A 14,629-nucleotide genomic window follows, 5' to 3' on the forward strand; every position below is an offset into this window, starting at 1 on the left:
ACTTGATCATCAAGTTACAAAATTCAGTGAATAAATGAATTGACCAAGACGTAGAACGACAAGGAGCAAAACTTACGATATCCATGAGTGACGCACTTGTTAACCACCTTATTTTCACTTGTCCAATGGCACCACAGTACCTAGGTTTTTTGGACCATTCTCAGAAAAATAGGGTGAAGGAAATTAGACCTCAACAAGACAGTGGATGAAGCAGGCGAGATGGGGGTGAAACCATCAATGTGTCCAAACAAGTAAGTAATCATCCAACAGATTTCAATATTCATAGAGGTTCCCTAGCTGGTAAAAGTAGTTTGATTATTGTTGGGGCTTCCTGATAGTATTGTCTTTGCTAAAAGTGTTCAAATTTTCTTTTATTTGTATTTTAGATTTGAACTATCGCTTATTATCTTGCTAGCACGTGTGGATTTAATACATAAAATACACTTATAATGAAAGTAACCTGAGAAGCCGAATCGGGTGCTTCACGTTCAACCCCCCTCCCCCTACTCCGACTATTTAAGCCAGACGGACATGGCCCGGAGTCATACCCCTTCGAACCCTTCTCCCGTCATCCGAGCCACCCTTAAACCACCTTCACATTCTTGCCATCGCCATCGCCTACTCCTTCGCCATGTGGTACAGGGGCCTCATGTCGGCTTGCCACGTCCAAATCGCAACAAAACTCCATGACTCAAAAGGATCGGTGCCATCCCCGCATTAATGTGTGCCAACCTCCAAGGAGGGTGGAGGAGGTTGATCCCACAAGGAGCCACGTGCGCCCGCACCGGTGATGGAGGGGGCGCCTGCGCCTCGTCGCCAGGAGGAGCTTTTGCCCGCGTCGTCGATGGAGGGAGAATTTTCCCTCGTCGCTGATGGAGGAGCCACCAATGCCAGGGTTCTGCAGGCTTCAAGCAAAGCGGCACTACAACTGGGTGTTGGTGGAGGTGCATGATAAAGAGCAGGCTTTGCATCGATTGAGGAGCCTCCGGTGTCTATGTTCAGGCAGCTACTGGCAGAGTAGCACTAAAACCTCCAGCTGCTGGAGGAGCACTGTCCAGTGGAGGACCAGCTGCAGACAAAGTGTGTGTCCTAGTTGCCATCATGGAAATGGTGGAGGAGGACCCAACGGTCGTAGACAACAGTGTATTGCCAAGGCTTTGTGCGTCGGTTTAGATATTGTGTTGCATGTTCCGAGTTGGAGTTTTCTGGTGTCCGCCTCTTTGGTCACTTTATAGTGTTGGTTTGTTTTCCCTCACTTGATCTTGTTCATGTAGTTCTGAAGGAAATATGCCCTAGAGGCAATAATAAAGTTGTTATTATATTTCCTTATATCATGATAAATATTTATTATTCATGCTAGAATTGTATTAACTGGGAACTTAGTACATGTGTGAATACATAGACAAACAGAGTGTCCCTAGTATGCCTCTACTTGACTATCTCGTTAATCAAAGATGGTTAAGTTTCCTGAGCATAGACGTGTGATGTCATTTGATGAATGAGATCACATCATTAGAGAATGATGTGATGGACAAGACCCATCCGTTAGCTTAGCATAATGATCGTTAAGTTTTATTGCTATTGCTTTCTTCATGACTTATACATATTCCTCTGACTATGAGATTATACAACTCCCGAATACTGGAGGAACACCTTGTGTGATATGAAACGTCACAACATAATTGGGTGATTATAAAGATGCTCTACAGGTGTCTCCGAAGGTGTTTGTTGGGTTAGCATAGATCGAGATTAGGATTTTTCACTTCGAGTATCGGAGAGGTATCTTTGGGCCCTCTCGGTAATGCACATCAATATAAGCCTTGCAAGCAATGTGACTAATGAGTTAGTTACGGGATGATGCATTACAGAACGAGTAAAGAGACTTGCCGGTAACGAGATTGAACTAGGTATGATGATACCAATGATCGAATCTCGGGCAAGTAACATACCGATGACAAAGGGAATAACGTATGTTGTTATTGCGGTTTGACCGATAAAGATCTTCGTAGAATATGTAGGAACCAATATGAGCATCCAGGTTCCGCTATTGGTTATTGACCGCTGGAAAGATGAGTTGATTTCGGTCGAAATCGACATAAAGATCACCGGAATCGGATGCACGGTTTGCAAATGGCAAGCAAAACAAGAATGGCACAAATCTGTGATTAACAGCACGATGCCATCTAGAATGCAACAACAAACTAAGCTACTGCACTCCAACATAGCAACAAAGCACATGGCAGTGATCTACTCAAGATGCTTGACAAAAGATGAACACTGAGCTACGGCTAAAACGCACAAGAGCAGGTTCAAACAAGCATGGCAAAAGTGCAAAAGATATCAGCTTCATAGACTTAGTGAATACTAACATGTCAGGAATTAACATCAGGAAGCAATGTTTAGAGCAAGCTAACAACATGCTACGGGATCAGATCATAGAAAACAAAGGCACGGCATGAATCTACTCAAAACATAGAACAAAAGTCCCCTACTGACCATGAGCAAAAAGGGGACAGAAAATATGATGGCACACATGTAAACATAGCAAGTTTCGTTAACAGATTCAGACTTAGCAGAAAACTGAGCATGGCATAAATAGAGTTATGAAGGCCTCTTTGCGAGCTCGGTTCACTCAACACAAGGCATTGCATGACAAGATAAGAATATCATCAGCAAGAAGACATGATTATGAAGCTAACCAAAGCAATAACAAGCTCATAGCTTGCATGGATCAACTACAACAACCTTGGCAAAATTGATTAACACGTAAACAATCTGCCAGGAACATTTTATAGCAAAAGTAGAGCAAGATTGAGACATGCTAGGGCACTCCATAATTTCAAACAGGGGCATGGATGGATAGAGCATAACCATATATCAAAATAATCCTTACTGAACATACTCAAAAGAAGCATGGATCTCACTGTAGCAACATGAATACATGGCATAACAATATTAGCAGAGAAATGACTTGGTGAAATTCTAAGTCTCTGAAATCAGCAATATTACAAGAGCTACTTTGCATGCTTGTGCTAGTCACCACATTGATCACAAAAATACATGGTATACACCCCTGTAAAGATGGCATGACATATCCCAAAACACATGTAGAGCTCATGCCCATATGCAACACACATCAATAGTAGCAAAAATGACAAATGCTCATACTCTGCTAAGTAATAGGAACTAACATTTTATAAGACTATTGCATCAACAATTTGGGCATCAAAATGGACTCAAACAAGCATGCCACAATGGAACAAAATGAAGAGCACATCCTGACGAACATTTTGATATATGGCACGCACAAAACGGAGCTACGGATGAGGAGTTATGATGCGATGAACAGGGCTTCAAAATGCAAAATAAAATAACTATCTCGGGGTCAACCTCAGATTTTAGATCTAGGGTTCCTCGCGCGTGGATCGAGGATGGCCGGGGTCGGGCTCGCCGGAGAAGGCAGGGGGCGGCGGCCGAAGCTTCGAACGGAGGAGGCCGGCAACGTGGAGCTTCGGACGGAGGAGGACGGCGGGGCACCGGACCGGCATGGCAGCGACCGGAGCAAGGCGGCCGGAGCAAGGCGGACTCCGGGCGGCGGCGCGGATGGTCGCGGCGAGGCGGCGGAGGAACCGTGCCGGCGGGCGTGCACGGGCGCGGCGTCCGCGGGCGGCGGCGGCGGGGTCTGGGCCGCGGGGGCCGGATCTGGGCCTTGCGGGCCGGTGGCGAAGTGGGGCGGCGCGGGGGACGCGTGGCGGCTCCTGATTGGGCGAGGGCAAGGGTAGACACGTCCGGTTGCCAGAGGAAGAAATGTCCGGCGGCGCGAGGAGAGGCTAGGCTAGGGTTCATCCGCGAATTTCGGAGGGGGAGGTGTTTATATAGGTACAGGGAGCTAGGAGTGTCCAAATGGAGTGCGGTTTTCGGCCACGCGGTTGTGATCGAACAGTCGAGAGGATGGAGGGGTTTTAGATGGGTTAATGGGCCACTTTGGAGGGGTGTTGGGCTGCAACACACACGAGGCCTTTACGGTTCCCCGGTTAACCGTTGGAGTATCAAACGGACTCTAAATGGCACGAAACTTGACAGGCGGTCTACCGGTGGTGTACCAAGGCCGCTTGGCAAATCTTGGTCCATTCCGAGAAAGTTTAACACCCGCTCACGAAAAGAGGCAAAAGGGGGCGCCGGAGGACGTAGGAGTGTCAGATTGCAAAACGGACAACGGGGAAAATGCTCGGATGCATGAGACGAACACATATGCAAATGAGATGCACATGATGACATGATATGAAATGCATGACATGGACAAAATGCAAAACAAAGACAAAACCCAACCACGAAGGAATCTCATAACTTAGAGCCGAAAATGGCAAGAGTTGGAGTACAATTATGGTAAGTTACATCCGGGGTGTTACACATCAGGTCTGGTACATAACATTGCATATATGATAGAACCTATGGCTGAGGCATAGGGAGTGACTTTCATTTTTTTTCTCTATCTTCTGTAGTGGTTGGGCATTGAGTCTGACTCAACTTCACACCTTGTAACACAGGTAAGAACCCTTTCTTTGACTGATCCATTTTGAACTTCTTCAAAACTTTATCAATGTATGTGCTTTGTGAAAGTCCAATTAAGCATCTTGATCTATCTCTATAGATCTTGATGCCCAATATATAAGCAGCTTCACCGAGGTCTTTCATTGAAAAATTCTTATTCAAGTATCCTTTTATGCTATCCAGAAATTTTGTATTATTTCCAATCAACAATATGTCATCCACATATAATATTATAAATGCTACAGAGCTCCCACTCACTTTCTTGTAAATACAAGCTTCTCTAAAAGTCTGTATAAAACCATATGCTTTGATCACACTATCAAAGCGTATATTCCAACTCTGAGAGGCTTGCACCAGTCCATAAATGGATCGCTGGAGCTTGCACACTTTGTTAGCACATTTTGGATCGACAAAACCTTCTGGTTGCATCATATACAAGTCTTCTTTAAGATGTCCATTAAGGAATGCAGTTTTGACATCCATTTGCCAAATTTCGAAATCATAAAATGCGGCAATTGCTAACATGATTCAGACGGACTTAAGCATTGCTACGGGTGAGAAGGTCTCATCATAGTCAACTCCTTGAACTTGTCGAAAACCTTTCGCAACAGGTCGAGCTTTGTAAACAGTAACATTACCGTCAATGTCAGTCTTCTTCTTGAAGATCCATTTATTCTCTATGGCTTGCCGATCATCGGGAAAGTCAACCAAAGTCCACACTTTGTTCTCATACATGGATCTCATCTTAGATTTCATGGCCTCAAGCTATTTCACGGAATCTGGGCTCATCATCGCTTCCTCATAGTTCATAGGTTCGTCATGGTCAAGTAACATGACCTCCAGAACAGGATTACCATACCACTTTGGTGCCGATCGTACTCTGGTTGACCTACAAGGTTCGGTAGCAACTTCATCAGAAGTTTCATGATCATCATCATTAGCTTCCTCACTAATTGGTGTAGGGATCATTGGAACTAATTTCTGTGATGAACTACTTTCCAATTCGGGAGAAGGTACAATTACCTCATCAAGTACTACTTTCCTCCCACTCACTTCTTTTGAGAGAAACTCCTTCTCTAGAAAGGATCCATTCTTAGCAACAAATATCTTGCCTTCGGATCTGTGATAGAATGTGTACCCAACAGTCTCTTTTGGGTATCCTATGAAGACACATTTCTCCAATTTGGGTTCGAGCTTATCAGGTTGAAACTTTTTCACATAAGCATCGCAGCCCCAAACTTCAAGAAATGATAGCTTAGGTTTCTTTCCAAACCACAGTTCATATGGTGTCATCTCAACGGATTTAGATGGTGCCCTATTTAACATGAATGCAGTTGTCTCTAAAGCATAACCCCAAAACGATAGCAGTAAACCGGTAAGAGACATCATAGGTCGCACCATATCTAATAAAGTATGGTTATGACGTTCGGACACACCATTACGCTATGGTGTTCCAGGTGGCGTGAGTTGCGAAACTATTCCACATTGTTTTAAATGAAGACCAAACTCATAACTCAAATATTCACCTCCACGATCAGATCGTAGAAACTTTATCTTCTTGTTATGATGATTTTCCACTTCACTCTAAAATTCTTTAAACTTTTCAAATATTTCAGACTTATGTTTCATTAAGTAGATATACCCATATCTTCTCAAATCATCTGTGAAGGTCAGAAAATAATGATACCCGCCGCGAGCCTCAACACTCATCGGACCGCATACATCAGTATGTATTATTTCCAATAAGTCAGTTGCTCGCTCCATTGTTTTGGAGAACGGAGTCTTAGTCATCTTGCCCATGAGGCATGGTTCGCAAGCATCAAGTGATTCCAAAAGCCCATCAGCATGGAGTTTCTTCATGCGCTTTACACCAATATGACCTAAACGGCAGTGCCACAAATAAGTTGCACTATCATTATTAACCTTGCATCTTTTGGCTTCAATATTATGAATATGTGCATCACTACAATCGAGATTCAACAAAAATAGACCACTCATTAAGGGTGCATGACCATAAAAGATATTACTCATATAAATAGAACAACCATTATTCTCTGATTTAAATGAATAACCGTCTCGCATCAAACAAGATCCAGATATAATGTTCATGCTCAACGCTGGCACCAAATAACAATTATTTAGGTCTAAAACTAATCCCGACGGTAGATGTAGAGGTAACGTGCCGAAGGCTATCACATCGACGTTGGAACCATTTCCCACGCGCATCGTCACCTCGTCCTTAGCCAATCCTCATTTAATCTGTAGCCCATGTTTCGAGTTGAAAATATAAGCAACAAAACCAGTATCAAATACCCAGGTGCTACTACGAGCATTATAAAGGTACACATCAATAACATGTATATCAAATATACCTTTCACTTTGCCATCCTTCTTATCCGCCAAATATTTGGGGCAGTTCCGCTCCCAGTGACCAGTCCCTTTGCAGTAGAAGCACTCAGTCTTAGGCTTAGGTCCAGACTTGGGCTTCTTCACTTGAGCAGCAAGTTTCTTGTCGTTCTTCTTGAAGTTCTCCTTCTTCCCTTTTCCCTTTTTCTTGAAACTAGTGGTCTTGTTAACCATCAACACTTGATGTTCCTTCTTGATTTCTACCTCTGCAGGCTTTAGCATCGCGAAGACCTCGGGAATTGTTTTATCCACCCCTTGCATATTATAGTTCATCACGAAGCTTTTGTAGCTTGGTGGCAGTGATTGAAGAACTCTGTCGATGACACTATCATCAGGAAGATTAACTCCCAGTTGAGTCCAGTGGTTGTGGTACCCAGACATTCTAAGTATATGTTCACTGACAGAACTATTCTCCTCCATCTTGCAGCTATAGAACTTATTGGAGACGTCATATCTGTCAATTCGGGCATTTGCTTGAAATATTAACTTCAACTCCTGGAACATCTCATATGCTCCATGATGTTCAAAACGTCTTTGAAGTCCCGATTCTAAGCCATAAAGCATGGCACACTGAACTATCGAGTAGTCATCAGCTTTGCTCTACCAGACGTTCATAACGTCTGGAGTTGTTCCTGCAGCGGGTCTTGCACCTAGCGGTGCTTCCAGGACATAATTCTTCTGTGTAGCAATGAGGATAATCCTCAAGTTACGAACCCAGTCCGTGAAGTTGCTACCATCATCTTTCAACTTAGCTTTCTCTAGGAACGCATTAAAATTCAAGGGAACGGTAGCACGGGCCATTGATCTACAACAACATAGACATGCAAATACTATTAGGTACTAAGTTCATGATAAATTAAAGTTCAATTAATCATATTAATAAAGAACTCCCACTTAGGTAGACATCCCTCTAGTCATCTAAATGATCACGTGATCCATACCAACTAAACCATGTCTGATCATCACATGAGATGGAGTAGTTTTCAATGGTGAACATCTCTATGTTGATCATATCTACTATATGATTCACGTTCGACATTTCGGTCTCAGTGTTCTGAGGCCATATCTGCATATACTAGGCTCGTCAAGTTTAACCCGAGTATTCTGCATGTGCAAAACTGTCTTACACTCGTTGTATGTGAACGTAGAGCTTATCACATCGGATCATCACGTGGTGTCTCGGCACGACGAACTGTAGCAACGGTGCATATTCAGGGAGAACACTTGTACCTTGAAATTTAGTGAGGGATCATCTTATAATGCTACCGTCGTACTAAGCAAAATAAGATGCATAAAAGATAAACATCACACGCAATCAAAATATGTGACATGATATGGCCATCATCATCTTGTGCCTTTGATCTCCATCTCCAAAGCACCGTCATGATCTCCATCGTCACTGGCTTGACACCTTGATCTCCATTGTAGCATCGTTGTTGTCTCGCCAACTATTGCTTCTACGACTATCGCTACCGCTTAGTAATAAAGTAAAACAGTTACATGGCGATTGCATTTCATACAATAAAGCGACAACCATATGGCTCTTGCCAGTTGCCGATAACTGTTACAAAACATGATCATCTCATACAACAATTTATATCTCATCACGTCTTGACCATATCACATCACAACATGCCCTGCAAAAACAAGTTAAATGTCCTCTATTTTGTTGTTGCAAGTTTTACGTGGCTGCTACGGGCTTCTAGCAAGAACCGTTCTTACCTACGCATCAAAACCACAATGATTTTTCGTCAAGTGTGTTGTTTTAAGCTTCAACAAGGACCGACCATAGTCAAACTCGATTCAGCTAAAGTTGGAGAAACAGACACCCGCCAACCACCTGTATGCAAAGCACATCGGTAGAACAAGTCTCATGAACACGGTCATGTAATGTCGGTCCGGGCCGCTTCATCCAACAATACCGCCGAATCAAAGTAAGACGTTGGTGGTAAGTAGTATGACTATTATCGCCCACAACTCTTTGTGTTCTACTCGTGCAAATCATCTACGCATAGACCTAGCTCGGATGCCACTGCTAGAGAATGTGGCATGCAATTTGAAAAAAATTCCTACAATCACGCAAGATCTAACTAGGAGATGCATAGCAACGAGAGGGGAGAGTGTGTCCACGTACCCTCGTAGACCGAAAGCGGAAGTGTTATGTTAACGCGGTTGATGTAGTCGTACTCTTCATGATCCAATCACGATCCAACCGATCAAGTACCAAACGCAGGGCACCTCCGAGTTCTGCACACGTTCAGCGTGATGATATCCCTCAAGCTCTTGACCCAGCAGAGGTTCGGGATGTAGATGAGTTCCATCAGCACGACGGTGTGATGACGGTGTTGATGATGTGATCCACGCAGGGCTTCGCCTAAGCACTATGACAATATGATCTGAGGTGTAATATGTGGAGGGGTCACCGCACACGGCTAAGACAATTGATCTTGTGTGTTCTAGGGTGCCCCCCTGCCTCCGTATATAAAGGAGGAAAGGGGAGGCCGGCCGGCCCCTGTAGGGCGCGCCAAGAGAGAGGGGTTCTACTAGGACTCCAAGTCCTAGTAGGATTCCACTTGGTGGAAGGGGGAAGAAGGTAGGGAGAGGGAGAGGGAAATGGGGGCGCCGCCCCCTACCCCTAGTCCAATTTAGACTGCCAGGGGGAGCATGGACAGCCCCTTGCGGCCCTCCTCTCTCTCCACTAAGGCCCATGAAGGCCCATTAGTTCCCCCAGCGGTTCCAATAACCCTCTAGCACTCCGATAGTTACCCGGTACCTCTCGGAACTCATCCGGTGTCCGAATAACATCGTCCAATATAACACTCTTTATGTCTGTACCATTTCGAGACTCCTCGTCATGTCCGTGATATCATCCGGGACTCTGAACAACATTCGGTCATCAAAACACATAACTCATATAATACAAAATCGTCATCGAACGTTAAGCGTGCGGACCCTACGGGTTCGAGAACTATGTAGACATGACCGAGAAATCTCTGCGGTCAATAACCAATAGCGGAACCTAGATGCTCATATTGACTCCTACATATTCTACGAAGATCTTTATCGGTCAAACCGCATAACAACATATGTTATTCCCTTTGTCATCGGTATGTTACTTGCCCGAGATTCGATCGTCGGTATCATCATACCTAGTTCAATCTCGTTACCGGCAAGTCTCTTTACTCGTTCTGTAATGCATCATACCATAACTAACTCATTAGTCACGTTGCTTGCAAGGCTTATAATGATGTGCATTACCGAGAGGGCCCAGAGATACCTTTCTAATACACGGAGTGACAAATCCTAATCTTGATCTATGCCAACTCAACAAACACCATCGGAGACACGTGTAGAGCATCTTTATAATCACCCAGTTACGTGTTGATATTTTATAGCACACAAGGTGTTCCTCCGGTATTCGGGAGTTGCATAATCTCATAGTCAGAGGAACATGTATAAGTCATGAAGAAAGCAATAGCAATAAAACTAAACGATCATTATGCTAAGCTAACGGATGGGTCTTGTCCATGACATCATTCTCTAATGATGTGATCCCATTCATCAAATGACAACACATGTCTATGGTCAGGAAACTTAACCATCTTTGATTAATGAGCTAGTCAAGTAGAGGCATACTAGGGACACTCTGTCTGTCTATGTATTCACACATGTACTAAGTTTCCGGTTAATACAATTCTAGCATGAATAATAAACATTTATCATGATATAAGGAAATATAAATAACAACTTTATTATTGCCTCTAGGGCATATTTCCTTCAAGGAGTCCTAGTGGGACCCCCCACCTCCCACTTGGCGCGCCCCCAGGGCCGGTCGGCCTTCCCTCTCCTCCTTTATATACGGGGGCGGGGGGCACCCCAAAGTCACATCAATTGTTCTCTTAGTCGTGTGCGGTGCCCCCCTCCATAGTTTACTCCTTCGGTCATAACGTCGTAGTGCTTAGGCGAAGCCCTGCGCGGATCACATCACCGTCACCGTCACCATGCCGTCATGCTGACGGAACTCTCCCTCGACCCTCTGCTGGATCAAGAGTTCGAGGGACGTCATCGATCTGAACGTGTGCTGAACACGAAGGTGCTGTATGTTTGGTACTAAGATCGATTGGATCGCGAAGACGTTCGACTACATCAACCATGTTAACCTAACGCTTTCGCTTTCGGTCTACGAGGGTACGTGAACACACTCTCCCCCTCTCGTTGCTATGCATCTGCTAGATAGATCTTGCGTGATCGTAGGAAATTTTTTGAAATTGCATGCTACGTTCCCCAACAAGTTCTTGCTTTTACCCTAAACTTGGCCTAGCAAACATGTAAATTAATAAAACAAAAATATAGGATTAAAAATGAAGTCGATGAAAAAACACAGCATGATAAGGTGTGTGTTCGCTTCTGGTCTCAAATGTAGGAAGAGTATCTACCATTGGGGCAAGCCTGGGCGGCCACCCCGGCTCAGTGGTGGCGGAGCGACGACCTCCCCCTACCTATCCTTCCTCCGGCCCTGTCGAGTCCTCTCAGTTGTTCTCCGAAGGCCAGCAGCGGCGCTGCTATTGTTTGTGTGTTTTTATGTTTTTAGTAGCATTTCATGAGTTTTTTCTCAAATGGACCTGCTTCTGTGGCTACAAAATTTAGACCTTATAGGCCCCAACTAAGTTCTATTCCTGAATCCACGCCAGTGACTGTAGGAGAGCAACATACGCCACTGCTACTACTGGGGAGTGGCGTGGGGGTGAAGCTCCCTGTGAGCCTCTTGGATCGATTGGGAAGAACAAGTCAAAAGATCTCCTTGATTCCAAGGTTTCGTAAGAACTAGTTCTATGGTCATATATTCCTGAAGTACGGGTTATTGGCAACTTATGTTGGCATGTGCATGCGGGTGTTCTTTATGATCTCTTTAAAATATTTGAGAAAGAAATATGAGTTTTATTCCTTCAAAGTAGAGTCACAATCAGCTCCTATGAGCTTAGAAATACAGTCTGGGGGTTGGCGCAACCAATAAACAGTATGACCCTTATTATACCAAGCTTTGCCCAGCAGTCGACGACCCCATTATCCTTAGGGTCGATTTTTTGAAGGATCAACTCACGGTCTTCAAGAAGTTTATTGGTATCTAGAATTACATGACGATGTGCAGAGCCTTCCAAGGATGATCCTAAAATGGCATTCAGAACAATTGCACAATCGGACTGGATAACAAGAGGTTGATAGGATCGTTCCAACGCCAAGGCACTTAGTACCTTCATGGGGTGCCCAAGCAAAAAAAAACTATTTTTCACAATGGTATTATGAATAAACAGGGGGTAGGACACGAGGTGAATAGTACTTCTCACCTAAATTCTCTATAGAAAAAGTAATTTTCACCTAAAAGGAATTTAATAATTTTGGCATTATACCTAGAGTGAGGAAACACTGTGAATTTTGAGTACACAAATTCATATAGGAAGGCCAGAGAACATGGCTAAGGGCCAGGTGGCCTAAAAATGAGTTGCTTCTTCCTAGTTTAAAAAATAAGCCTCCCCTTAAATTTATCGAGGCTTCTAAATTGGTTATCCCATAATTAATTTATGAACCCTAGTGAATGAGAGGGGTGGATTATGGAATGAGTTGGGAAGAAGGCTCCTTATTTTTTAAGCCGCCAAAAGAATTGGCCTTAGGTGTTGCCTCGAGGAACTATGCACTTGTCTAATCTCATGTATTCTCCTGTGGATGCCTTAAGCTTCTGGTTTTGGTGTACATAACTTGGATAGTTAATGGTTCTCAGGACATGCATTTGTCAGAGCATCGACCTCGGTAAGAACATGTAGGAAAAGAAGAATACTAGCTTGGACATTGTATACAGATCATCTCCTCTGTGTTGGATTCCTGACCGAGCTTCTATCATAGGTGTGTTGTAAGGGCACACTTGGATGTGGAGGTTCTTAGAGCATCTAGACCATAACAATGGAGGTCTCCTATGAGCGCACCTTCATGAAGATGTCATTCCTAATGCCATAAATCCTACAATATCCTAGTTCCCTAAGTGTGAATATGGATTTCAATATTTTTTGGAGAGAGAAAAAGATGGTCTTCGGTAACCACAAAATGATATCGGTCAAAATAATTATGAGTCCTCTCGCATAGTGGGCACAACATGGGTCAATGCTTTTTGGCTAGCTTATATCACCTACTCTTTGTGAGGGTGATTTGTGACACTTTACTATTTTAATCTACCTTTTGATTCTCAGCATTTGTTACTATACAACATACGACTTTAGTTGTTGAAATAATTTAGGTTTTCACTGACTCATACAAAGTTCAGTACTTGATGAACCATGTCATTACTTGCCTTAGGTAAGTTGGGGGCAAGTTCCTTCTTATTTACATTTATAGCTCGGATTGTTAAGATTCTCAGGACTCGTACTCATTAGAGCATCAACTTTGAAGGCCTTGTGCATGTGCCATAGGCGTGTTTCATCTGCAACAGACAAAGGATCCAGGTAGTGACGGGGCTAGGAAAAAATTATTGAGGGGCAGGGAGGGAAAAGTATAAAAAATTATAATGTAGTAAGCCCTCCCCAAAAAACTCATTTACATAGTGGCCCAACGCTGGGGCGCTGCCACACCACACCCCCCCACCCCCACCCCCACCCACCCACCCACACACACACATATATAGTACGCTATTTTCGTGTACTTGAGTATGATATTGTTGTGAGATGCTCTTCTTGGACCAATAATTTTGATGAGACACAAGTAGTTGCTATGAAGAAGTCAAGAACTAATGCATGAAGCGAGATCGAGAGCTTCGTAGATGAGGTAGCCATCCTCTCTGCGATAAAAACCATCATAATGTTATCAGATTATTAGGATGTTGCCTCGAGGTAGGAGAGTCCCTCTCTTGGTCTTTTAATTCATTTGTGCACCATCTCCATGTTGAGGGTCTCCAGTTGTTGAGTTGCAAATGTTATTTTTACAACAACTAGTGTATTTGCATTCCTCCTCATCAACCACGATGGTCCACATAGACGTCAAGATAGAGAAGGTATTGCTCGACCATCACTAAACACCATAAATACAAGGTTTTGAAGCTTCCCCTGGATACCAGTTGACAAGACTATAGAATTAAAACATGTGTTGTTGATACGTTACAAAAAACTTCACTCAAATCGTCTGATTCCTCTTACTACATGATTGGGTACATGGACCATGAGTACTATCATACAAGTCGTTAACTAGAAATTCCGATATCTATATCTTCAGACGTTGCGTGCGTATAAGAAAGAAGTCATTCATGGGATCATGGTTGCCCTGGTTGATGATGGTGCCATGTGATTTATTTGAATAACAAAAATTAGTGGTTGGAGCACGGGGAACAAAGGGGGTGGGCAGCTAGGGGCAATGCAAGGCCTCAGCAGGTGAGATGGATATAGTAAGGCATCCTTTGGTTCATAGGATAGGAATATCATGGGAATAAGAAAGCCATAGAACGTGAGATAATATATATCTCAAATCCTATAGAGAAAGATATGTCATTTGGTTCAAAGGATATAATATATTTTTTATTGCATCTAGGCTAATATTTTTTTCTTTGAAATACAGTACAAAGGGTTGTTTCTTATCATGTATAGGAACAGGAATTTATTGTTTTATAGAAAGGATAGGATTATATTCCTACAAA

Source organism: Triticum aestivum, chromosome 6A, assembly GCF_018294505.1.
Source record: "Triticum aestivum cultivar Chinese Spring chromosome 6A, IWGSC CS RefSeq v2.1, whole genome shotgun sequence".
Taxonomy (NCBI): Eukaryota; Viridiplantae; Streptophyta; class Magnoliopsida; order Poales; family Poaceae; genus Triticum; species Triticum aestivum.